Below are 27,090 nucleotides of genomic sequence, written 5' to 3' on the forward strand. Positions count from 1 at the left end.
CAAATATATCTTGTCATGAACAAACTTCATTCTTTCTTTATACATGGTTGCATTTTCATAGGCATGAAAACAAAATTCTTCTATCTTGTTGAGTTGTGTCATCCTTAGACTAGCAGTTTCGGCCCAGTCAAGATTTAACTATTTTAATGCCCACATAGCTTTGTGTTCAAGTTCCACTGGCAAGTGGCACGCCTTACCAAAAACCAACTGGTATGGTGAGGTGCCAATGGGAGTCTTAAATGTTGTTCAATACGCCCATAATGCATCATCTAGCTTCTTTGACCAGTTGGTTCTATTTGCATTAACAGCTTTTGCTAGAATATTTTTGATATCCCCGGTTGGAGACTTCAACTTGACCGCTCGACTGAGGATGATAAGGGGTGGCCATCTTATGCTTAACTCCATATTTTTCGAGCAACCCGGCAAAAGTGAGAACCACCATCACTAAGGATGGCCCTTGGGGTTCGAAATCGAGTAAATATGTTCTTCTTCAAGAAGGTGGTTACACTTCTTGCCTCATTGTTCGGCAAGGCAATTGCATCGACCCATTTGGAGACATAATCTACTACCACCAAGATATATGTCATGCCATAAGAGCTTACGAAGGGACCCATGAAATCTATTCCCCATACATCAAAGATCTCGACTCCATCACAAAGTTCATAGGCATCGCGTGCCTTCTAGAAATTGACCCTTGTATCTGACATTGATCACATGCCTTGACCATTTGATTTGCATCTTGGTAGATCGATGGCCAATAATAGCCACATTCAAGCATCTTTGCTGCAGTACGATTTCCACCATGGTGACCCTCAACAGGGGAGTCATGACATGCTTTGAGAATTTGAATTACCTTATTTTCCGAAACACAGCGCCGAATGATGTTGTCGGCGCAAATCCGGAACAAAAAGGATTCCTCCCAATATTATTGCCTACACTTTCGCAAGAACTTTTTCTTTTGATAAGCTTCCAATCCGTCAGGGATAAGGTCACTAACCAAGAAGTTAGCGATGTCGGCATGCCAAGGAGTGAAGGTGCTAGACATTGCCAATATGTGTTCATTTGGAAAGGCAACATTAATTTCAAGATCATTTTTTGGTCTCCCTGCCTCTTCAAGCCTAGATAAGTGATCCACAACTTGATTTTCTGTTCCTCTCCGATCTTTGACTTCAAAGTCAAACTCTTATAACAAAAGAACTCACCTAATCAATTTTGGTTTAGCATCCTTCTTTGCCATAAGGCAGCGGAGAACAACATGATCGGTGTAGACTATCACTTTGGATCCCAACAAATAGGCCCTAAATTTTTCAAAAGCATAGATAATAGAAAGCAGTTCTTGCTCAGTTAGTGTAATCCATTTGTGCATCATTGAGTGTCTTGCTTGCATAGTAGACATGATGAAGAATCTTGTTATGCCGTTGACCAAGTACTGCTCCAATAGCTACACTACTGGTATCACACATGAGTTCAAATGGAAGAGACCAATCGGGTGTGACAATAATAGGTGCCGTGGTGAGCCTTGCATTCAATTCCTCAAAAGCTTTGAGGCATTTCCCATCGAACTCAAACTTAACATCTTTTTCAAGGAGCTTGCACATAGGACTTGCAATTTTTGAGAAGTCCTTGATAAATCGCCTGTAAAAACCGGCATGCCCCAAAAAGCTCCGAACGCTTTTTACCGAAGTGGGAGGAGGAAGCTTGGAAATGATCTTGATCTTTTCCCAATCAACCTCTATGCCTTTCTTGGAAATTGTGTGGCCAAGAACAATACCCCTGTCCACCATGAAGTGACATTTTTACCAATTGAGCATAAGGTTTGTTTCCTCGCATCTTTTGAGCACTTGCCCAAGGTTGTCAAGGAAATGCTCAAAGGAATCACCAACTATAGAAAAGTCATCCATGAACACCTCTAGGAAATCCTCCAAAATGTCCGAGAATATTGACATCATGCATCGTTGAAAGGTAGCCAGGGCTTTGCATAGCCCAAACGACATCCGGCTAAAGGCAAAGGTCCCGTATAGACATGTGAATGTCGTCTTCTCTTGATCCTCTAAGGCGATGTTGATTTGGTTGTAGCCAGAATAACCATCCAAGAAGCAATAAAATGACCTTCCCGGTAGCCGATCAAGCATTTGATCAATAAAAGGCATAAGGAAATGGTCTTTGCAAGTAGCACTTTTGAGTTTCTGGTAGTCCATGCAAACTCTCCACCCAGTCACCATCCTCATTGGGATGAGTTCATTTTTGTCATTTTGATTCACGGTCAGGCCTCCTTTATTTGGCACACATTGCACCGGACTCACCCAAGGACTATTGACAATGGGTAGACAACCCCGGCATCCAACCATTTTATTATTTCTTTCTTCACCATCTCTTGCATGGAAGGATTAAACCTTCTTTGATGCTCCATGCTAGGTTTGATCTCTTGCTCCAATTGTATCTTGTGCTCACAAATTCCGGAGGGAATCCCTCGGATATCTGCTATAGTACGCCCAATGGCATGTCTGTATTCCCTCAAAGTATTCAATTAGTGTTCAACCTATACATCATTCAACTAAGAAGAAACAATTACAAGTAGATGTTCATTAGAGCCAAGAAATTTATACCTTAAGTGCAGTGAAAGTGGCTTGAGCTCAAGTTGTGGTGGCTCGATAATTGAAGGCTTTGCGGGAGGGGTGACTTTATTCTCTAAATCAAGAGAAATATTCTTTGGTGCATAAAGGGCTCATGCAAAATCGCGCAATCCAATAGTGCATGGAATGGTGAAGGCTCATGGGTCCTTTTTCTTTTGGACGGTGGTTGTTGCAATGATGGAACTAACCCAGTGAGTCACATTCACCACTTCATTCTTGGTAGTTCTCTTTTTAGTGATCAAGTCCATCATGTACTTAGCAAAACCCGGCATCTCTTGAAATGCTTCCATAAATAGAATGTTCCCGATAATTTCTTGAGGATGTCATAGAACGTTTTGAGTTTGCTATCATCAACCTTTCTAGAAAGTCTTTGAGGGAAAGGAGGAGGAGGCCTAGGAATTGGTGTTAAGTTTTTGGTGCCTCTATTACCTTTTCCTTAACCTCCTCATGGCTCACTTCTTGAGTTCTCACCTTCTTCGGGAGTCTTTCAACTTCAACAACAATTGGCACCTCAACTTGTACCTCGACCTCTTGTTCAGAATCTTCCACTCTGACCACTTGTTCATTCTCTCCTTGAAGTAGTTTCCCACTTCGAGTTGTGATTGCCATGCAATGAGAAGTTGGACCACTCCCACTACCTTTTGGGTTTGCAATTGTATCACTTGGGAGCGTGCCTTTTTGCTTCGGATTATATTCTCTTGAGAGATATCTCATTTGCATCTCCAACTTTTGAATAGATGCGGTATGAGAACCCACAAGCTCGGTCATATTCTTCATTGAAATGTCGAATCTCTCTTGATTTTGCAATACTCTTTCAAGAAGTTTTTCCAACTTGGACTCACTTGAAAAACTTTCCTTCCAATGCGGAGAGTTAGAATATTTCCCCTTTGGTGGAACATAGGGGTTTGAACTTCGATTTAAAAAATTGTTATTGTTGTTACTCCAATTTTCTTGATTTGAACTACCTTGGTCGTTTCGCTACTGCTGGTTGCCTTGCCCTTTCGGGTTAGACCTCCATTGGTTTTCTTGTACTGAACCTTGGTAGAGTTGTCTTTGATATCCTCCTTGAGGGTTGTTGACATAATTTACTTCTTCGTAATCCTCATTTGAAATGGGTTGCACATCTTCCACAACATTTACCTTTTTTGTTTGGCTTTCAGTGAACATTTGCGTCAATACATTGCCGTTGGTGGCAAGCCCGACAATTACTTGATCTCTTTCTTGGTTCTCCTTAATCATGTTGGTCAAGGAAGGAGCACCATATGCAATTCCACCTGTGGTGTCTTCCGAGTGCCAAGCTTGGTTATGTTCTGCCATCTTGTCAAGGATTTGTGTGACCCTTGCAAATGTCTCATCCATAAAAGATCCATCCGCTGCATTTTTGGCTATGGATTGGTTCATAGGATCCAAGGCCATGTAAAACTTCTCCAACAAAATATTATCCGGAAAGCCATGATTCGACGACCTCACCAAGTATATCTTGAATCTATCCCATGCCTCATGTAGATTCTCTCCCGGTAGTTGGTCGAAGAAGAAAATTTTATCCCGGAGCTCGTACTTCTTGCTTTGCGGAAACCATTTTTCTCGGAAATCTCGGACAAGTTCGGTCCAAGTATGAATGGAATTATGAGGTAGATTTTGGATCCACTGTCTCGCCTCTCCAATTAGAGAGTACTTGAACACCCCCAACCTTAGGGCATCATCTGAGACATAATTCTGCTTGTGCATCGCATACACACCCAAAAATATTTTGAGATGTTGTGTCGGATCATCATCTGTGGAATTTCGGAAAAACCCCTCTGCCTTGAGCATTAGGATTAGAATGTATTCCACTTTGAATGTGGCAGCATCAACTCTTGGAGGGACAATGGCATTTGTATCCTCAATATACTCATCTATATCTGCAAAAATATTCTCTTCTTCCGGCTCGCCCATGTTTACCTAGTGACACCAAGCAAAGCAAGTAAAATGTGATGGAATAGAAGACGAAGTAAAGTAAAGCACACACTAATTAGTAATTTCATAACCGTATTCCCCGACAACGACACCAAAATTTGATACGCTCAAATTATACCTAAATAAATGGTGTAAGGCGGTCGATGTCAAATATAGTAACTCAACTAGGTTGGGGTCGAATCTCACGGGGAATAAGTGTGAAAAGGTTACTTGAGTAGTGTGAAACTTGACTTAAGTCGCAATCTTACTACGTTAGTTTAAAAAGAGAGTGTTGCAATTGTGCATTATTAAGAAAACTATTTCATTATGAGAATGTAATTAATTTAATTTAGGAAACCAAGGTTGTGTCCCCATAAATGGAATGTAATGCTATCAGTGTTAATATGATATATTTCTAATGAAAGGTCCTTTTATATGCAAATGTTCCTAAATGACTACCCAATATTTCCCAATAATTAGGTAGTATTTTCTCTTTATGATTTTCCCAAATATAAAAGAGTTACAATTAAGGACAACCAATATATGCCAAATAGAACCCACTTATTCCTAAGCGATTCTGTTAAACAAGGTTTAAAGCCTTGAGTTTTTTCTATTCAATTCTACCAAACCCTAACCCACGTTTCCAAGTAAAGATAGAGTAAAATGGCATTAGTCAATGTTTGCAACCATCAATAATAAATGAAGCATGAGAAATGAATAGATACCAACTAACCATTATATATATATATATTCAATGGTAAACACCCATTAACATTACACCCATTTAGGGTCCACAACCTTAGTATTTAAAACTGGCTACTCATACTAGAATCCAAGAACAAAGCAATAAATAAAGTCATAAAGCTTACAAAGATGACATGATTCTCTCTTCAAAAGCTTCCAAAATAATGGTGTATTCAATGATCTAGGTGTAGCCTCTTTTCCAGACAAGATGTCCCACAAAAACCCTAGTTATTCTATTTATAATGGGCTAAAAGTCGTGGTCAAAATGTGACAAAAATGATCCTACAGATCAAGTCTGCGACCACAGAATGGGTCGCAAAATACTTTTCCGGTTCGCATATCTTCATTTCCTTCGCAGAGTTGATTACGCAGTTCTCCAGTTTTCCATAGCATTTTTGTTATGCTGTCCGCATATTGATTTCGCGACCGCATATCGTACCGCAAAGTCATTTTCACAGAACTCTTTTTGCATTTGTGCGATCATTATGCGGTCCGCACAAGAGTTATGCGACCGAACAATGGATCGCAGAATTTACTCTCAAAACTGTGATGGTCTGCTTCACTATGTGGTTGGTTTGCGTCCCGCATATCCCTTTTGTGGTCGCAGATCTGCCGCATTTCTGCCCTTCTATGGGTTTTTCTCATTTTTTCATGTTCTTGGCTCTTCAAGTCTGGTTTTCTGTAAAACACCAAAACTACATAAGAAATGACTTATGATGATTTACAAGACGAGCTAAGGTCTATGTAATTAGCATCAACAGTGCCGCTATTCTACGGCACATCACCGTGATCAGATCTTATACGCACAACATTGTGGCTCAACTTCACTTGGATCTTCTTCACAAAGGCAACAAACACTGGAAAAGTTTCATCCTTGGTTATGAGGAACAAGGTCCAGATGAATCTAGAATAGTCATCCACTATAATAAAAATGTACTTCTTTCCTCCTCTACTTGGCACCCTCATATGTCCATACAAATCCATATGGAAGAGATCAAGTGACCTTGAGGTGCTAACTTCCTTTTTGGGCTTGAAAGAAGACCTGACTTACCTTCCTTTTACAGATGCATCACACACCTTGTGATCTTTGAAACTTGACATCGGCAGGCCACGAACCAGGTCCTTCGTGACCAATTTGTTCAGCAACGTAAACCTTGCATGACCCAATCTTTTGTGCCATAGTTCAACATCATCATTAACAGAACTCAGACAAGTGAGATCCCCATTTTGCAGGGACTCAAAATCAACAACATAAATGTTCTTGTATCTTTTTGCCATCATGACCACTTCACCAATCACAAGATTTGTGGCTGTGCAAACTTTTGACATAAATTCCACTTTGTTTCCTTTGTCGTAGATTTGGGAAACACTCAGTAGGCTATATTTCAAGCCGTTCACATAGTACACATTTTCAATTGAGTGAGTGAGTGACTTTTTTTAATTCTTCCTACTCCCACAATGTATCCCTTTTTGCCATTGCCAAAGGACACACTCCCTCCTTGCATGACTTTGAATGAAAGGAAATCATCGATGCTTCCAGTCATGTACTTAGAACAGCCACTATCCATGTATCATTTTTGGCTACTTCCTTTCACTGCTCCCTGCACAAGAGAATCAAGGATTAGACTTAGGAATCCAAACAAGTTTGGGTCTCTTGTAGTGAGGAAAGGGGCGAATTAAGCTTCTTTTTGTCTAAGAAGGAAGTACCCATTTTTTAACGGAGGGACCAGGTTCCTTAGCAGTAGTTACCTTTTCAACAAACACCTTGTTTTTCTGTTGGGACTGAATTCTAGCCTTACAGTTTTCTTTAAAGTGACCAGTGTTGCCACAGTGAGTACAAAGCTAGTTATCAAGGACAATAACATACTTGCTCTGTGGATTGTAGGGAGTCTTTTCCCTTTGGAACCCGACTCTCTGCTTGTTCCCACCATTGCTTGTATACATGGCAGCAATTGTATCAGAGGACCAGGTCCACTTTAGAGATTTTTCGAGGTCTTTTTAACTCTGCCTAGATTTTATTAAAGTTGTCTGTTTTTTTAAAGTTTCGATACTTGTGTTGTCCCTTCTTGTGCTATTTGGAGAGCTTCCCAGATCTCCTTGGCAGATTGACAAGCATAAATCCTATTGTATTCATCTGGACCAATGCCACAAACGAGGATTGTCTTTGCTCGAAAGTTCTTCTCTATAGCCTTGCAGTCAGCATCGTTGTATTCCTTCCTAGTCTTAGGAACTGTCACTGCTGGTTCCCTAATGGTTTTTATAGGAATGACGGGACCATCGCAGATAACATCCCAGAGCTCTGAATCTTTTCGTAGTATTTTCAATTGAATCTTGGTTGTCTGTAGGTGGATTGATCTTCTTAGAAGTTTGGTGGAGTAGCCATGATGATCTTTTCTAGGTGTTAGCCTAATAGAAAGAACCATCTCTGATACCAATTGATAGAAACTAAGGATCCACCAAACTGTATAAAGAATCAGGTTCTCTATTAGTTCCCACAGAACACACATACAACAATTAGTAAATAACACAATAGAGTTTTATGTGGAAAACTCCAAGCTGACAAGATTAAAAGCCACGACCTACCTCGTAGGATTTCAACTTCACTATTGAGTAAACTTCAGATTACAAACTATTGTAACCTAGGAATTAACATCTTAATCTCTCACTAACTTGTAATAACTCTATTACAAGCCTCTTTGTAATAACTCTATTACAAAGCTTACAACTCGACTAGCTCTAGCCAAGATTACATAAGTGATATCACTAGAATGATGTAAGCATATTTGGTACAAGGGTGTTTCTCATAAAGTGACTGCTCCACTGTTTGCACTGTTGTGTGTGTGCAGAGGAATAGTTGCAACCACTTTACAGTTGTGGGGAGTTGACTGCTACTGTCACCAAGGGAACTGATGTCGATTTGTTTCCTCTGTTGTTTCTTGGACTCTGAATGTTGGAACATGTCCCAGACTTGAGACTTGTTAATCTTGAGCACTTTAAGGATGTGAAGCAGGTTCCCCATCTAGTTCTTAACATTAAGTTTGTTAGATCATCAAAATATAACAGGACACATAACTTATCAATACCCTAGCTGATATCACATAACCTTTGCCAAAAAAGGCACATCTATATATGCAACGGTCTGTCTAAAAATCTTTTTGCTTAACCTTTTCTCCAATTTAGCTCTAAAGTTATGACTTCTTGCCCATTTTTGATATTCTCCAATTCCAAAGTTCTCACAAATCTTCAGAACCTGAAAATACACCATTCAAAGCACAATTATCCAATTTATTCCAAACAAATGGGGCATTAAACTCTATCAAAATATAAGAACAATTAGCTAAAAAGCTAACTAATTAACTCCCTCAAACTTACACTTTTGCTTGTGCTCAAGCAAATCAAGACTTAGACGGCTACTAAATCATTAAGCTCACAAGCTAAAGCTAGTATCACAACCAAGCGAAGAAGCATCCAAGCACAAAAACTCAGGACTTCGGTTGGTACCAAAACTATACTCAACTACATGAATCCTCAACAACTTCCATAGGGTTCAATTTCAAAACCATATGAATACTAAGCAGGTCAAAAAGATTTTCAAACTATGATCCCAAAGCTTCTAAAGTTATCTTTAAGTCACAAGGCCACTTTCTTTTTGTTCATGTGTCTCATTTGAGAAAAGAAACATTAATCACACTCGAGTTTTCATGTTCCCACACAAATAAAGAGAGATTCCCACACACGTTACTATATTTTCACAGCAAAAGTGGGATATGAACAAAAGAAATAAGCACTCTCTCTCACAAAAAAATTTCAAATGTGCAAAAGCAGAACCATAGGCTTGCCCCTCGCGTAGATCTCCACTAATGTAGGTGTGTCTAGTTCAAAATCATTTAGGACTTGCGGGAATGTGTCGTAGGCTTTTGGTTGGAGGTAGGGTATCAATATGGGTAAAGAGTGACTACGACCATCCTAAGCACTATAATCTTGACAATTCAAAAGACAATTCTTTTCAAAATTCCACCCTTTTTGCTCACCTTTTCAACTAGGCGATATGATTGAATTACACCATTAGAGCTCCTTAGTTCGCAAGGATTTCCTTTTGTGATCACCACCTTTGTCATGAGTCTAGTCTTACCTTTTTATTTCAATTCTTTTTTTCTTTCTTTTTTTTTTCAAATTGCTGTCTTTTTATATATAGATTTTTTTTGTGCTCTTCTTGCTTCACCTTCAAGTAGCTTCCACATCACACTTTGTTTTCACCTCCTCCCCCAAGCTTAGGCTTTTGGCCTAGATTATAATTTTACGTGCTTAAGAAAGTCGGGACATCAAAAGAGGTTATCATAAGAAGGGAAAAAGGCTTGTAATGTGGTTGACAATAAAAGGCTAAAGGATCAAATGGGTCGACTAGGATAATCTTGTCAAGGGTAGGTAATTAAAGGCACAAGCGGTCCAAAGAAAGCCTAAACTCATTTTCTAAACCAAGCACAACCTAGAATTTCGCCTCGAAATACACTAGGGGCAAGTTCTAGACCACAATTGACACATAAGAACTCAACAACAACCTCACATCACATGGCTCATACACACTCAAAGCAAATGTATGTATTCAAAGCCCAATTGAAATACATGAACGCAAAAAGTTGTCATAACCTAAAACCTATATAGTGACATTAAAGCTAACAATGGAATCTAAGGATCATGCCAAGAATAATCAACTCAACTACTTTCTGGAATTTTTAAAAGCATGCATTTCATGGAAAGTTGTTTCAAGGAATACATATCTAAGCAGTGTTAGTACCAAACAAGCCACAAGTTGACTTTTGGACTCCTACACTATTTTATTCATTACTACCTACTATTCAAAAGCTAGAAACAATTAAGATTGCCAGTTCGATATTGCATCTTTGGGAAAGAACCATGGAGAAGAAAACCGAAAGAGATTATTGCTAATTCATAGAAAACATAAAATAAAATATAAACAAAAATAACAAAAAAGAAAAGACTAAAAAAGAAAACATAACATCAACTAATGGCATCAGAAAGTGTTAAGCATATCAAAACTCATCAATACCCCTCCCCCATGCATAAAAATTTGCATTGCTCTCAATACAATTAAAACAAGTATAAGGGTAGGGTAAAGAAATATTTCCTCAATCCGAGCGGAGTGGCAGGCTCAACCGTTGCCAACAGTTGATGAAACCGTGGCCAATGACTTGTAGTGGAGCATAGATGGAGCAAGCTGGAAATTGACACGGTTTAGCTCACGGTTTGGTTCAATTGTTCCCATGTTGCTTTATCTTTTCTTAGATAATTTTGCTCAACCTCTTCACTTTAAACTTGCACCCTACACACATTAAATGCCCAAAATACATCAAATCAAGGGGGAAAAAAGAACACACTACACTGCCAATACAAAATCAAAATGCAAGAATAAAAGGAAAAAGAGCTCGGGTTGCCTCCCAAGAAGTGCCTTATTTAATATCGTGGCACGACGCAAAGTCCAATACTAATCAAGTCATTAGGGGTTCCCTTAATTGAATTTTTGAAACTACTTTCCTCTATCAAATTGGCCTAAATAATGTCGGATTCTATGCCCATGCACTTTGAAGATTCTAAGACCATCCCCATATTCTAAATTCACGACACCAGAGGGGTAAACATGCATAACCTTGAATAACCCACACCATTTTGACTTCAAATTGCTCGGGAACAACTTAAACCTTGAATTGTAGAGAATAACTAAGTCCTCGGGGGTGAAACTCCCTTTTGATGATCTTCTTGTTATGGAGGAACTTCGTTCTTTGCTTATACAAAAAATCATCTCATATGCTTGAAATTGAAATTCATCCATTGCATTGAGTTGAGGTACTCTTAAGTTTGTTGGATCAACTCAATTTGGCTTGAACTTTATGGTCTTAATGGTAGAAGTTTTAGTTGGAGGAATAACTCGATTTTCCAAGTCAAGGGACATCTTCTCGAGCTTGTAAGAATATGATACGAGCCCCTCCTAGACATCACGGCTTCATTGTATCCTTCCATGGCCTCATTGTTCGAATTGAGGAGAACCGCTTGTAGAGCTTCTTCCATGCAAATATCTTCCATGTCATCGTCAACCACATCATCCACCACATTAACTGCGGATATCACACCATAGTCATGTGTTTGTTTCATTGACTTTTGTATATGAAAAATTGCCTCTTTATCATTCAATCTAAATTTGAGCTATCCTACTCCAACATCACAAATAGCTCGCCCGGTAGCCAAAAAAGTCCTGCCAAGGATGATTGAAATGTTTACATCCACTTCACAATCAAGAATCTCAAAATCTGCGGGGAAGTAGAATCGATCCACTTTGACAAGAATATCATCAATCACACCAAGTGGTCTCTTCAAAGTACGATCCGCCATTAATAATTTCATTGATGTAGGCCTTGGGTGACCCAAGACCAACTTCTTAAAAATGGCATAAGGCATCAAGTTGATACTTGCCCCCAAATCACACAAAGCTTTTGCAAAGCTTGTCAACCCAATAGCACAATGAATAGTAAAAGTCCCGGGGTCTTCCATCTTCTTAACCCCGGTTTGTGAGATGATTGCACTACATTGGTGGCTGACCTTGATGGTCTCAAAATTAACATTTTTTTCTTAGTGACCAAGTCCTTCATGAATTTAGAATAACCCGACATCTTTTCAAGAGCTTCCACAAAAGGCACATTGATGGTGATTTGATTCAACATATCATAGAACTTTTGAAATTAACTTTCTTGTTGTTGCTTTGCAAATCTTTGTGGAAACGGAGGAGGTGGTCTCGGTAATTGCTTGTACACTCTAGGTGCCTCCTTACTTTCCTCATTGCTTGTTTCGTTCTCTTTTGAAGGGATTTCTTTGGCATTTTGAGAAGTGTTTGGTTCTTGGTGCACCTCTTCAACAACAATTAGACTCACTATTGCCACTTCACACTTGGGAATTTTAACCACCTCGGGTATCTCATTGACCATGAGAGGTACATTTTGCTTAGGAACTTCATCAACTTTAGGAGGATCATCAACATTGGGAAGAGAAACCTTAGGAACTTTGGGATTCTTGACTTTAGGAAAAACATATTTGAGAGGCAACTCCTCTTCGTCATCATCATCCTCGACTACAATGGATCTCTTCTTTAAGATTTTTTCCCACCTTGTGGAAATGGCAAACAATCACTTTATTCCCTCATCTCTCTTTGGATTTGGAACCGTATCACTAGGAAATGACCCTTGTGGTCTCACATTCAATTGAGAAGCGATTTGACCCAATTGAGTTTCAATTTGCTTGATTTAAGTGGTATGAGAAGTCACCACTTGATTCATTTCTAGCCGCTCTTTATCGGATTGCTCTTGATTCTTGAGCATCCTTTCCATCATCCCTAAAAGTTAGTTATCACTTGAAGAGTTACCTTGGTTGTTGAATGGAGGAGGTTGGTAGGATCTTTGTTGATGTTGTTGGGAAGATCCACCACCTCGATTACCTTAATTACTGCTACTCCAACCTTGGTTTCCTTGATTGTTGTTCCCCTAATTTTCTTGACTGTTAGTGCCCTAATTTCCTTGGTTATAACTTGGCCTCCATTGTCCTTGGATAGGTCCTTGAAAGTTACCTCGTTGATTTTGATAGTTACTCACAAACCGAACTTCCTCATTTTTCTCTTGATAAGAATCATCTTGAGTGTAGTGTCCATCATCTTGTGAGTACGTCTTCTCTTGAGGTTGACGTTGATTACCCTTCATCTTTTGCTTAGAACCCAAGATATGAACATCTTCCACGGCATGTACTTGTCGTGATGCTTGAGTTTGTTGAAGTTGCACTTTTGCAAGTTGATTCATAGTGGTGGTCAACTAGGCAATGGCTTGACCATGATCTTGCAACTCCTTGTTGAGGTGAATCATATTCGGATCCCCTTGAAGAATATTTGCTCGTGATTGCCAAGCGGATGATATCTCTGACATCTCATCAAGTATGGCACAATCCTCCGGGTAAGGCGTGGTCATGAAATTTTCACCGGCAAGTACGTTCACTACACATTGATTGGTTGTGTTAATTCCACGGCAGAAGGTTTGTTGCAACATGTTCTCAGTCATATCGTTATTAGGACATTCCTTCACCATAGTTCTATAGCTTTCCAAAATTTCATGTAGTGTCTCATTCGGTTCTTGCTTGAATGCCAAGATTTTATCCCTCAAAGTAGCCATGTACCCGGGTGAGAATAATTTGGCAATAAACTTTCTGACAACTTATCCCAAGTATGGATAGAATGGTTTGATAAGCGCTCCAACCAATCCAAGGCTTTTCCTCTTAGGGAGAAAGTAAATAACCTCAATTTCAAAGCGTCCTCGGACACATTTGTTTGCTTACTTCCCCAACAAGCATCTACAAATCCCTTTAATTGCTTGTATGCATTTTGATGAGATGCTCCGGTTAAGTAGCCTCTTTGCTCAAGCAAAGTGAGCATGAAATTTGTAATTTGAAATTTTCCCGCCCTTATACGAGGGGGGACAATTGTACTTGCATAGCCATCATTTAGTGCGGCATGTTGTTGAGCCGGTTGCCCATATAAAGGTTGTGGTGGTGGAGGCGGCGGAGGTTGGTGTTGGTTTTGACCTCGACCGCACCAGTTGTCGCTTCTTCATCTACCATATCTTCATCAATGGCCCCAAGAGGCAAATCACGAAGGTCATTGTTGTTTGCCATTGGTAACCTACAACGAGCACACACGAATCAAAGTATCACGAAGAAAAGATAAGAACTCAAGAAAACACACAATAACAAAGTAACACAAGAACACCGTACTCCCGGCAATGTCGCCAAAATTTGGTGTCGTCCAATCCTACTCTCTATATGAAAGTAGCATCGTCGTTAGCAATAATAAACCCAACAAAGGTTGGGGTCGAATCCCACAAGGAGTAGGTGCGTGTTAGAGTGTCCAAATGCATGCAAACTCGATGATTCTTACTGTAATCTTCAAACATAGAGTGGTTGTTCAATTATGTCTATAATTACTACTAAAGTTTGACTAAGCATTTCTATCAAACACGTAGAGTGCAAATAAGATTATGTAGTTGTAACAAATAAGAGAAATGCACTAGGATTGCTTTCCCTTCATGTAGGCTATGCTTTTGGTGTATATAAATGTTAAATTCTAGTTAATTAAGTATGTGTTATGGCCTCAATTTCTATTCCACCAACTTAATATCTTCCAACACTAAAGAGGTGTTTACCCCAAGTCACTCTTCCAAGTCAACTAAGGCTCAATGATGAACAATTGATTAGCCCAAGTGGAAATCACACTATTCCTAGCTAGATTTCATTAATCAAATGATTATCCCATCTAATTCCTTTCTAATTACCTTATACCTAAGCTAAGTTCCACTCTTCCAAGCTAGAACAAGCAAAATAGGCATGGATTTAGTGTTTGTAACTACAAAATTAATCAAAAAAGCATGGAGTAATTAGAGAACACAGAGCTTAATCAAATATAGAAATAATATTAATAACCCAAAAATATAACCGCACTTAGGGTTCACAATCCTAGCTTAATAAACTTAGCTAGACATATTAAGAAAGAAAATACAAAAAGAGATGAAAATCTAAGCATAATAGCTAAAGAGGAAAGAAAGATTGTGTAGAACAATGGTGATGACTAAAAATCCTTTTGCTTCAATTTTTCTCCAATTTTAGCTCTAAAGTGATGACTTCTTGCCCATTTTTTATATTCTCTAATTCCAAAGTTCTCACAAAACTTCAAAACTTAAAAATACACCATTCAAAGCAATTATCCAATTTATTCCAACAAATGGGGCATTAAACTCTATCAAAACATAAGAACAATTATCTAAACAGCTAACGAATCAATGCCATTGGAAAGTTCTACAGTGATTTCTAACACAATTGCCAAAGACCATCAACACCAAAAAGCAGCATCAATTTGATAGGCTATGTTACCACTTAGAAAGGACTCCTCAAATTTGATGGAACTGAGTTCCGCAAAATATTCATTGTAGGATGCTTAGTTACTACTAACATTACTGGTATGGTTTTATTGTTCTGAAATATTGATGCTTTTTTGTCAGTGCGCATGACACATACTTTGAGGCAGGGATTATGAACATATTAACCCTTTATATATTTTCTTCATTCTCAACAACATATTATTTATAGCTCTTTTAAAATGCCATTATTGATGTTATAATACGAAACCCTAACTATTGTATAGGGTAAAGACAGGACAGATCAGATGTGGCATGTAAAAGTAACATTTTTAACTTCAATACTACACAAGAGGGGATGATTTGTGTGGTACCCAATTTTTTTACCTAAACTGATTATAGAAGGACCGGCATCTTCTATGTGTTCCTTAACCTACTATTACTAAAATAATAAATGCGGAAAGTAAAGAACACAAGTATTTTACGTAAAAAATACCTGGCTCAAAAGGTGATAAAACCACGACCTACTTCTCAATAGGATTTTCCCAAACTCTCCATTAAATCATTGAGCCAAAACTTGCATTTACAAAATACTTTTGTAAACCTAGGATTAACTCTAATCCCGTTGTGGTAAACAGCCTCTAACTGTTATGACAACTTCAAGTTAACTCTAACTTGAATACTCTGAGTACCTATTACAATTGCCTCTAGAAAAAGTTGAAAGGTACAATATGAAAACACCTGCTACAATTAAACTAGAATAAAAGACAGACACTTGGAGCTGATTCTTCTATCTGGTTCATGTAGCTTCAGGTTTGCACACTCGAATCACACACGAATTGCTTGCAAAATGCCGTGCTATTTTGCTCTCAATTCACGTTTTACTTCTGCTTTTGTACATTCATGTAGAATGAGAACATCCTGCGATTTATATAGAGTTAGTAGATGAAGAAATAACTAGAGTTCTAATGCTACTCTTCCTTGGTGGAAGAGTTCTAGGTGATCTCAACCTCTAACTCATCCCTTATCTTGGATAGTGTTCTCTTTGATTAAGGAGTCCTTCTCCTTATCAATTATGCAACCTTTTCGATTAAGATATATTAATTTTACCAAGTTAAGCTTATCTCCTTCACGTGCCTCCCACATGCTCGAATCTGTCCGTGTCTATGCACACAAGGGATGGACCTGGTTCATGCCTGAGTTTTCTTTGTCAATCTTCAAAACTAATCTTTACTTGGGCCAAAAAATTCCCCATTTTTGATAATGACAAACTCTGTGCTTTTTCATAAGCTTAGGCCCTGTTTCAACTTAGCTCAACATCAACACAATGCTAGAAATATTTTTTCTTTTTATCACTTATCATCAAGGACCAGGTTCATTAGGTTATAAACATCATTGTTCAAAGTGAAAAGCACAACCTTTTCCCCCCTTATTGGCATCATCGAAAAGTTGCATAAATAAGTAAGATAACCAGATTTTAAAACTTACTCATGGCCACTGGGGATACTTCAAATGCAATAATAGGTTAATCATCATAGATCAAGCTAAGAATGTTAACCATCAAAAAAATATAAATAAACGGTTAGAGCAAAAGACAGTGAATTTCTTTGATGATTGATAAGATTCTCCCACAAAGCATAAGAAGAAATAAAAATACTGGAAACATGAGCAAAAAAAAATAAAACAAATCCCGAACTGGGTCACTAGTTGATCTACACTAGGCTAGGAGGCTTAAGGCTAGGAAGGACTAGGTGCTTGGTTTTTGGCTTGGAGGAGTTTCAGCATATTCTGAAGAATGCCATCATTCTTATCCTCTTCTCTTGCCAGCTCAGTTCTGAGAGCATCTCTCTCAGTCTCCACCTCTGTCGACCTCTTCTTCAGCCTCTCAATCTCAGCATCCTTAGCCCCACTTTCTTGCACCAAGGCTCGCACATTGCTATTCACTGGTACCTTCTTGGAAGAAAGGAAGGATTCCTGAGATCTGCGTGGGATTCTTGTTCAGATGAAACAGGTTCATCTCTATTTTTCCCAAGTTGAACCAGCCCTTCAGCAGCTTCGCCAGACCCACTTCCCCCTGTTTTCTTTACACTCTCCTCTACTTCAGCAGATTTTTCTTTCCAAACAACCATTTCACATGTGTCTTTGGTTAAACTAACAGGAGTGGGTGAAGAATCAGCCACTCGTATACCCTTTCCCCTCACAGCACTCCTAACTCCCTTGCTCTCTTTTTCTTTTCCCTTTTCATTTTTACCACCAACTTCTCTAGATTCAGTACTTTCAAGGCCTGCCACATACCCTACTAGTACAAACCTATTCTCCAAATTTGTACCTATTAAATTTCATAAGAAATGGTTTCTTCCCCTTCAGTAGTAGATTTGAATAATTCATCAGATTTCTGGGGTTCTTCTTCCTTACCCGCTTTTAATTTTTCATTTATTTTCTTGATTTGTTCTCTCTCTGCAACAATCTTGTGAGCAAGAATCTTTACTCTTTTCTTAGAGGTTGGGGTGGTGTAAGGGATGATAGTGGGTGTGGAAGTCTAATCAAACTGAATTTCAGCTTTGAAAAGACTTTGGAGTGTATCCCTAGAATCTAGGTACTTCAATTCGGTTGGGACTCTTTTGAACGGAACTGGTTCACTTGTTACGGATAAGTCCAAAAGGAGTTTGGAAATAAGTAGGACTCTAAAACTGCTCATGATCCAAATATTATTATTTCAAATTATGCAGAGTGTAGAAAACATACCGTGTTATCTTGATGAACCAGGTTCTTCACTGATAAATCTCTTGTGTAAGTCTAAATTTGCCAAAATAGAGAAAATATCATTATAGATTAATGAGTTATTTTAACACATGGCACAAGAGTATACTATTGAAAGTATGAGTTTGAGCAAAAATTAATCTAATTATATACTCATTTTCAGATTTTCTAACCAAAAACAAAAAAAAAATCATTTTTTTTAAATTTTTTTTTTCGTTGTGAATTCTGAACTGGTACTTTTAGGTGATCTTAATCATCCCTAATTCTAACATGTTCCTTTCAAAGTGATCTATACTTAGGGCTTTTGTGAAGATGTCAGCTATTTGCTTGTCAGTAGCACAAAATTCCACAGTGATCAACCCTTTTTCATAGTTATCCCTCAAAAAGTGATGCCTAACATCTATGTGCATAGTTCTCCTGTGATGAACCGGGTTCTTGGTCATACTAATAGCACTAGTGTTATTGCAAAAAATGGGGATACAACCAACATCAATTTCAAAGTCCATTAATTGTTGTTTGATCCACAACAATTGAGCACAACATGAAGCAAAAGCAACATACTCAGCTTCAGCAGTAGATAAGGCCACTGAATTTTGCTTTTTGGTGGCCCAAGACACAAGACATGAGTCAAGAAAGTGTGACATACATGAGGTGCTCTTTCTATCCACTAGAAAACCTGCATAATCAGCATCAGTATATCCTACTAGATTGAAATTACTACCTTTTTTATACCATAGACAGAGATCAACGGTGCCTTTTAGATATCTCAAAATTCTCTTGACAACAGTCAAGTGAGACTCCTTTGGATTTGCCTGAAATCTTGCACAAAGGCCTACACTGAAAACAATATCAGGTCTACTAGCAGTGAGATACAACAATGAGCCAATCATTCCCCTATACAACTTCTGATCAACAGATGAGCCAGGTTCATCTATATCCAACTTTGTAGATGTTGCAATAGGAGTGTTAATTTCTTTGGAATCTTCCATTTTAAACCTTTTAAGCAACTCTTTTACATACTTCTGCTGATGGATCATAGTTCCACTTGAATTTTATTTAATTTGTAAGCCTAAAAAGAAATTAAGCTCAACTATCATGCTCATTTCAAATTTACTCCCCATTAGTTTAACAAATTCTTTACTTAACTTATCAGTAGTTGCTCCAAAGATTATATCATCAACATATATCTGAACTACCAAGAGATTTTTACCTTTTTCTTTCAAGAACAAAGTATTGTCAATTTTAACTCTCTTGTAGTCATGCTCAAGCAAAAACTTTGATAATTTTTCATACCATGCTCTTGGATCCTGCTTGAGCCCATAAAGTGTTTTGTCAAGTTTGTACACATGATCAGGACTTTCCTTGCTTTCAAACCCCGGAGGTTGCTTGGCAAACACTTCTTGCCTTGTTCCTTGTAACTGTTTCATCTTCATCAAGTTTGTTTTTGAAGACCCATTTTGTGCCAATTACTGATCTGTCCTTGGGTCTTGGTACCATATGCCAAACTTGACTCATTTCAAATTAGTTGAGTTCATCTGGCATTGCATTTACCCAGTCTGCATCCTGCAAAGCCTCAGCAATATTTTTAGGTTCAACAAGAGATAAAAAGGCATCAAAAGCACAAAGATTTTTTAATGAAGATCTGGTTTTGATTCCAGAGGTTGGATCAGTGATTATGTTCTCAATGGGATGAGAACTTTGATACTTGTAAGATTTTACAACCAACTGGTTTCCCCTTGATGTTCCTTTAATGCTTTGTTGTTGTGGAACAGGTTCATGGACAGGTTCCCTAGAGGTTTGACAATCATGTCCTCTTTGTTCTATTCCCCCCTGTCATGTTTCCCTGGGTGGAAGAACCTGTTTCATCACATGTTTCTTCCTCTAGTGCAGCTTCAGTCTGGGCTATCGTTTCATTTGAGTTTCTTACCAGCCCAATTTCTTCATCATCATGTTTCTGCCTCTCAGAAAGAATGTTAGTTTCATCAAAAACCACATGAACACTTTCTTCTACACACATAGTTCTTTTGTTATAGACCTTATAAACTTTGCTATATGAAGAATATCCCAAGAATACTCCCTCATCACTTCTGGGATCAAACTTATCTAGGGAGTCTTTACCATTATTGTGCATAAAGCACTTGCATCCAAATGCCCTAAGATAGGATATGTTTGGTTTTCTCACTTTAAGTAACTCATAGGGAGTCTTTTCTACAATAGTTCTAGTCATGCACCTATTTATGATGTAGCATGCAGTATTTACAGCTTTTTCCGAGAAGCTATGGAGTAGTTTACTAGAAAGAAGCATAGTCCTAGCCATATCTTCAAGTGTCCTATTCTTTCTTTCAACTACTTCATTTTGTTATGGAGTCCTAGGAGTAGAAAAATTATGATCTATGCTATGCTCATCACAAAATTCAGCAAATTTAGCATTTTCAAATTCAGTGCCATGATCGGCCCTAATTGATGCAAGTTGATTACCTAGATGTTTCTGAGTTTTTCTAACAAAAGAAGTGAACATGTCAAATGCTTCATCTTTATATGTTAAAAACAATGTCCAAGTAAACCTAGAGTAATCATCAACAAGCACTATCACATATCTTTTACCACCTCTGCTTAATGTTCTCATTGGACCACAAAGATCCATATGGACCAGTTCCATCGTCCTGGTGGTGCTTACCACTTTCTTGCATTTAAAAGAGGATCTTACCTTCTTCCCTCTTGCACAAGCCTCACAAACTTTGTCTTCCTTGAACTTGATGTTAGGCAACCCTCTCACCAGGTCCTTGGAGACTAATTTGTTGAGTTGACTCAGACTTGCATGTCCAAGTCTCTTGTGCCAAAGGATGGGATCATTGTCCAACACTTTCTGAGAGTGTGGACAGATCTACAATATATATATTGTTCACTCTTTTTCCCTGCAAAACAATCTTGTCACTGTAAGATTAATCACAAAATATTTGGTAGAGGTGAATGCTACCAAGTTACCTCTATCACACAGTTGTGATACACTGATTAGACTGTATTTTAGGCCATCTATCAAGTAGACATTCTCAATAGAGTGAGAATCAGTCTTACCTTCCTTTCCAACCCCAACGATCTCACCTTTCTTCCCATTTCCAAAGGAGACATTACCTCCTTTGAGGTCCTCAAGTGAAAGAAACTGGTTCTTGCTTCCTGTCATGTGCTTTGAGCAGCCACTGTCCATGTATCATATTTGGCTGCTCCCCTTCACTTGGACCTGCAAAAGGAAATTAGGAGTTAGTCTTAGGAACCCAAACTAGTTTGGGTCCCTTTCTATAGGCAAAAGGATAAACCAGATTCATTTTAGCCCAACTTGGTAACCTATTCTTCCCTTGAACAAATTCTTTGTTCTTTTGGCTTGCCTTTTCTTTTGCATTGCATTCACTTTTATAGTGACTTGTTTTACCACAGTGAGTACAAATCTTGTTCTCAGGAAGTGTAAGGTACTTGCTTTTGGGATCCTATTTAGGTGGCATATTCCCAAAGCCAAGTCCTCTTCTATTGCTACTATGATGTTCCTGTAGCCATGAAAGTGCATCGGAGGACCTGTTCTATTTACAAGTTCTGTTTAGTTCATGCTTGACTTTACCTAGATCCTCTCTCAAAATTCTAACATGCTCATCCTTCTTATACAACTCATCTTTTAGTTTACCTACATTTTCTTCTAGAGTGAGTTGTGTGCAATCAGTTGTCTTCTTACTTGTTACTAATTTTAATTTTAGGTTTTCAGATCTAAGTTCTAGGACATTTGATTCAAATTCATGAACCTGGTTCTTTAATGCAGTATTTTTACTTATAGTCTCACTAACCCTAAGTTCCATATTCTTACACTTTGCTTTCAAAATCACACATTCCTTAGACAGCTGTTTGTTTTCTTTGTTTACATCCTCAAATTCATCAATGAAATCTAGAAGTAATTTAGATACCCTTTGTTTAGACAAAACTTTAATCTTGTCTTTGAGATGAATTACACTTACCTCAGATTCCTTATCAGATTCTCCAATGGCCATAAGTGCGTGTTCATCTCCATCTTCATCATTTGAGCTTTCATCTGAGCTTTCTCCCCAAGCAGCAACCATAGCCTTTGTTGATCCTTTGTTCTTCTTTGGTTGAACATGTTCCTTCTTCCTATTTCTTTGTTCAGCTCTTTCCTTCTTCCATTCAATTTCCCATTGAGGGCAGTTCTTGATGTGGTGATCAGTCTTACCACACTTGTAGCATCCCTCATTGGTTTGCCTTTCAGGATCCTTTGGTTTGTTGTAGCTTCCACTTCTTGAAGGACTCTTTCGTCTCTTTAGGTATTTCTTGAAGTCCTTTGTGATCATAGCCATTTCATCATCTTCTAGATCAGAACCTTCAGTGATTCTGAGTGCCAGGCTCCTTTCCTTCTTGGGTACATCGATCTTCATAGTTTGCCTTCTAAGTTCATAACCAGTGAGATTTTCAATTAGCTCATCCAACTTAAGAGTGGTAATATTCTTTGATTCCTGAATGGTAGTGATTTTGCTCTCCCAAGTAACTGGCAGAACCCTTGTCAAAATCTTCTCAACTCTGTCTTCTTCAGACATAATCCTTCCAAGAGACTTAAGTTCATTTATTAGTGTGGTGAACCTTGTATACATCTCTTGGATGGTTTCCCCTTTCTTCATGATGAAATTCTCATATTGAGAATATAGTAGTGTTCCTCTAGACCTCTTCACTTGAGGTGTTCCTTCATGGGCCACTTGCAAAGTGTCCCAGATTTTCTTAGCAGTGGTACAACTTTGGATTCTACTGTACTCATCTGGACCGAGTCCACAAACAAGTCATTTCTTGGCTTTAGCATTCTTCTCCCATTTTCTCAAGTCGTCAGCAGTGCAGTCAGCTCTTGTCTTTGCCACCTCTTCTCCTTCGGCATTTATCTTCATGGTAGCCAGTGGGCCATCTGTGACAATATCCCACAGCTCATAGTCTTCTCTTATGATGTGATCTCTCATCCTGTTTTTTCACCAAGAGTAATACTAGTCGTTGAAAAGTGGTAGCCTAGCAGTGGATTGCCTTTTCCAGTTTCCAGGTGGTGCACTCATCTTGATTTTCTCCTAAGGTGTTAGCCTCTTCAAGGATAACCCGCTCTGATACCAATTAATATTTTTAACTTAAATACCACACAAGAGGGGGGTGATTTATGTGGTACCCAATTTTTCGCATAAACTGATTATAGAAGGACCGGGTTCTTCTATGTGTTCCTTAACCTACTATTGCTGAAATAGTAAATGCGAAAAGTAAAGAAACAAGTATTTTACGTGGAAAACACCTGGCTTAAAAGGTGAAAAAACCACGACCTACTTCTTAGTAGGATTTTCCCAAACTCTCCACTAAATCACTGAGCCAAAAACTGCATTTACAAAATACTTTTATAAACTTAGGATTAACTCTAATTCCATTGTGGCAAACAACCTCTAACTATTGCGACAACTTCAAGTTAACTCTAACTTGAATACTCTGAGTACCTATTACAATTTCTTCTATATAAAGCTGAAAGGTACAATATGAAAACACCTACTACAATTGAACTAGAATAAAAGACAGACACTTGGATCTGGTTCTTCTGTCTGGTTCATGTAGTTTCAGGTTTGCACACTTGAATCGCATACGAATTGCTTGCAAAATGCCTTGCTATTTTGCTCTCAATTCACGTTTAACTTCTGCTTTTGTACGTTCATGTAGAATGAGAACATCCTGCGATTTATATAGAGTTAGTAGATGAAGAAATAACTAGAGTTCTAATGCTACTCTTCCTTGGTGGAAGAGTTCTAGTTGATCTCAACTTCTAACTCCTCCCTTATCTTGGATAGTGTTCTCTTTGATTAAAGAGTCCCTCTCCTTATCAATTATGCAACCTTTTCGATCAGGAGATATCAATTTTACCAAGTTAAGCGTATCTTCTTTACGTGCCTCCCACATGCTCGAATCTGCCCGTGTCTATGCACACAAGGGATGGACTTGGTTCATGCTTGAGTTTTCTTTGTCAATTTTCAAAACTAACCTTTACTTTGGGCCAACAAAAAGGATGCTTGCGAAGGAGTCTCTAATGACATGCCCATATGCCCCTCAACAAAATCATATACACCCATCTTTCTTGATGTGCTGCGGAACCAAGTGTAATTCCACTCTGAATTTTAGTTCCCCTTCACAAGCAACCTTTTTCACGTTGTTGAAAAGCATATAGACGATTGAATTTTGGTAAAATCTGGAATTCCCTTGATTTAGTAAACTATCGGCAGAGAGAAAAGGGTCAAAACTGCCCAAAAGACAACACTATATTTACCATAAAATTGCCACCCGACGATATTGATTAGAACATGAATATGCCCTTGCACTGTAACATAAGTATTCATAGTTATAACATGACAAGAAGGTAGGAATAATACATTTTCCCTCTACAGAGCTATACAATCCGGTGTAGAATTTTGGTACTATAAATTACCAAGATTTTGGTGTAAGCTTTATACCAATTTTAGTTAAGCTAATACCAAGAGAAGGCCCATATGAGGAAATATAGACACTAGTAGAATCCGGTGAAACAAATTGGATAAAATCAAAACAGCAAAAGGGTTCAGTATTCCCTCTTTCGTTTCTTGGAAATGACCACCAGAAAAAATAAATTACAAATCTTCGATGCCTTTAAATACTTCTGCACAAAGTATGTTCTTGCACTTTGTATGTAAATGACCTAAATGCATATCGAGTAACATCAATGGAATACTACTTTCCTTATAGATACATTTATTATCAAGGGATGATCGTGAGCATTTTTAAAATGTGGGTACACCGGTGATAAAAAGAAATAGTAAGTGAATAATACTTAACAAACACTAACTTAAAATTCTGAATTAATCTTATTGCAAATATAAAGTTTTATCTGTTTGAGAAAAAATACTTTTATTTACTTAATTATGTGTTTATCATGATCCACTTATGATAAAATTCTTCTTTCTAGATCACAAAAACTACACCATAAAACTTTTGTATAATCCATTCAAATTCTTTGCTCTCTCTCCGTTGTGGGACTAGGGCTGATCTTTAACATCTCTACCCCAAAACCAGTGCTGCTCCCAAACTTGATGCATGGAATTCAAAGCAACACCTTTGGTCTCTGGCATAAATATCACTATAAAAATGGTCATAACAGCAATCCAACCAGAAAAGAATAAGAAAGCGCCATACTTGAAGTGACAAAGCATTGCCAAAAATGTTTGAGACAGAACGAATGTGGTTGCAAAGTTCATAGCCACACTTATGCTCTGTCCCGTTGATCGAATGTTTATCGGAAATATTTCGCTTGGAATGAGCCAACTTAGAGGACCCCATGACCAACCAAAACCAGCAGCATAGATGCACATCAGGTTTTGCTAGAGATTATTTTGCCTGCTCCAATTTTCCACGCTCAACTAGGCTGCTAGGTGTGTCTGAAATGAGAAGTGCACCTGCACCCTAAAGTGTGACTTTGTGCCAATAAACTGTAATAAATAGAAGAATTAACTCAAATAGCCACTCACACAACCGATAAACTAAAGATAGTCAATGGAGGTATAATATATGCATAGTTCATGTATTGTATGTGTATAATCGTGTATAACTAATGTATAATCCATGTATATGACTAAAAAAAGTAAACAGTGAACCGGCTATTTGTGTAAAGATCCCTTGTTTTTTATGAAGTATCATGGTTCAAATCTCAGGAGAGATAAACAAACGCTAAGTGTATGATATAACATGGTTCCTGTACTAACGAGAAATAACATATAGGCAGTGAACTAATCGAGGTGCGTACAAGCCGATCTAGATGCCACTATTATATGTAAAGGAGAAAATGTACAAAAATAAATGAGAAGTGCACCTGTGGTCATTGTCGCGGCTGGAACTATGGCCAGGCCGAGGGAGAGGCGCCATCCCCAGCTGAGCTTAGAGGTGACATAGTTTATGCAATTTGCAATAACAACGCCAAGGCCTATGAAAAATTGGAAGCCTGTGCTGAATGCACCTAGCCATTTTGAAGGTGCCATTTCTGAGAGATATACAGGAGTAGCCTTCAAAGGTATACATAATTAAAGAGAAAGTTAAATTACTACATAAGTCTTGATTTTAGTTCACGGAAAGACAGGATTGTGTCTAGAAAGAGTAGGCTGGGGAAGAGGCCTAAAACGCATACTCTTCTCACCCCAGTTTGTTTAACAAGTATTAATTTTCCAAATTACATAAACTCTGTCACTCGTTACCTGGTTAGTAAAGCCAACACCAAAGCCTAGTAAAATGCAGCCCAAAATGAGCATAGAAATATTTTGAGCAGCACCGTTCATAGCAGCACCAGCAAAGAAAGTGCATCCTCCTACTACCATTATGTTTCTTCGTCCTATGGCTTCCGTGAGGCGACCAGCTACGAGAGACGCAACCAAGCCAGCAATGTAGAGTCATGAAGTAAATGCTGTTAAAACCTTGCTGTCGTACACACAATACACGTTTGTTTCAGCACCAGCAGATGCTGCTTTCTTCAAAATTGATGGGAAGAATTTTTCAAGGAATGGCCTCATTGTTGTCACTCCTCCTGTTGTACAAATTAAAGTGATTAGACGAAATAACATACACATCATAGAAATAACGAGTCCGTATAGGAAATTATGTAACAAATGCGGCTACGGTGGAAGACACATTTGGAGAGTTGGCAAATTACCTTTGGGACCCCGGAAAGATGCTTATATATAGAAGAGAAACATAATCTATTAGGGATCATGCTATGTAATATGGTCAAATTTTCATGATATTTGCTATGACATAATTTCCATTATAACAAATTTGTGGTTCATGACATTTGCCATGACATAATATCCATTATAACTAATTTGTGGATCATGACATTTGCCATGACATAATATCCATTATTAGGCCAAGAATTTCTTGCTATAAATAGAGAAGTTTCTCCTCATTTGTAAACACACCAATTCAAGAGCTTTTCACTCTTGTCTTTCTTTCTCCTCCTTTATTTCATTATAAAGCATTTTGTA

The 27,090-nt window shown here is 38.2% G+C and overlaps 1 pseudogene; it reads right to left on the reverse strand.

The window, feature by feature from the left end:
* Nucleotides 1-24,904: 24,904 nt before the first annotated feature.
* LOC104085608 (sugar transport protein 5-like) lies at nt 24,905-26,633 on the reverse strand (annotated as a pseudogene).
* Nucleotides 26,634-27,090: the final 457 nt, after the last annotated feature.

Source organism: Nicotiana tomentosiformis, chromosome 4 (genome assembly GCF_000390325.3).
Source record: "Nicotiana tomentosiformis chromosome 4, ASM39032v3, whole genome shotgun sequence".
In the NCBI taxonomy this organism is placed as follows: domain Eukaryota; kingdom Viridiplantae; phylum Streptophyta; class Magnoliopsida; order Solanales; family Solanaceae; genus Nicotiana; species Nicotiana tomentosiformis.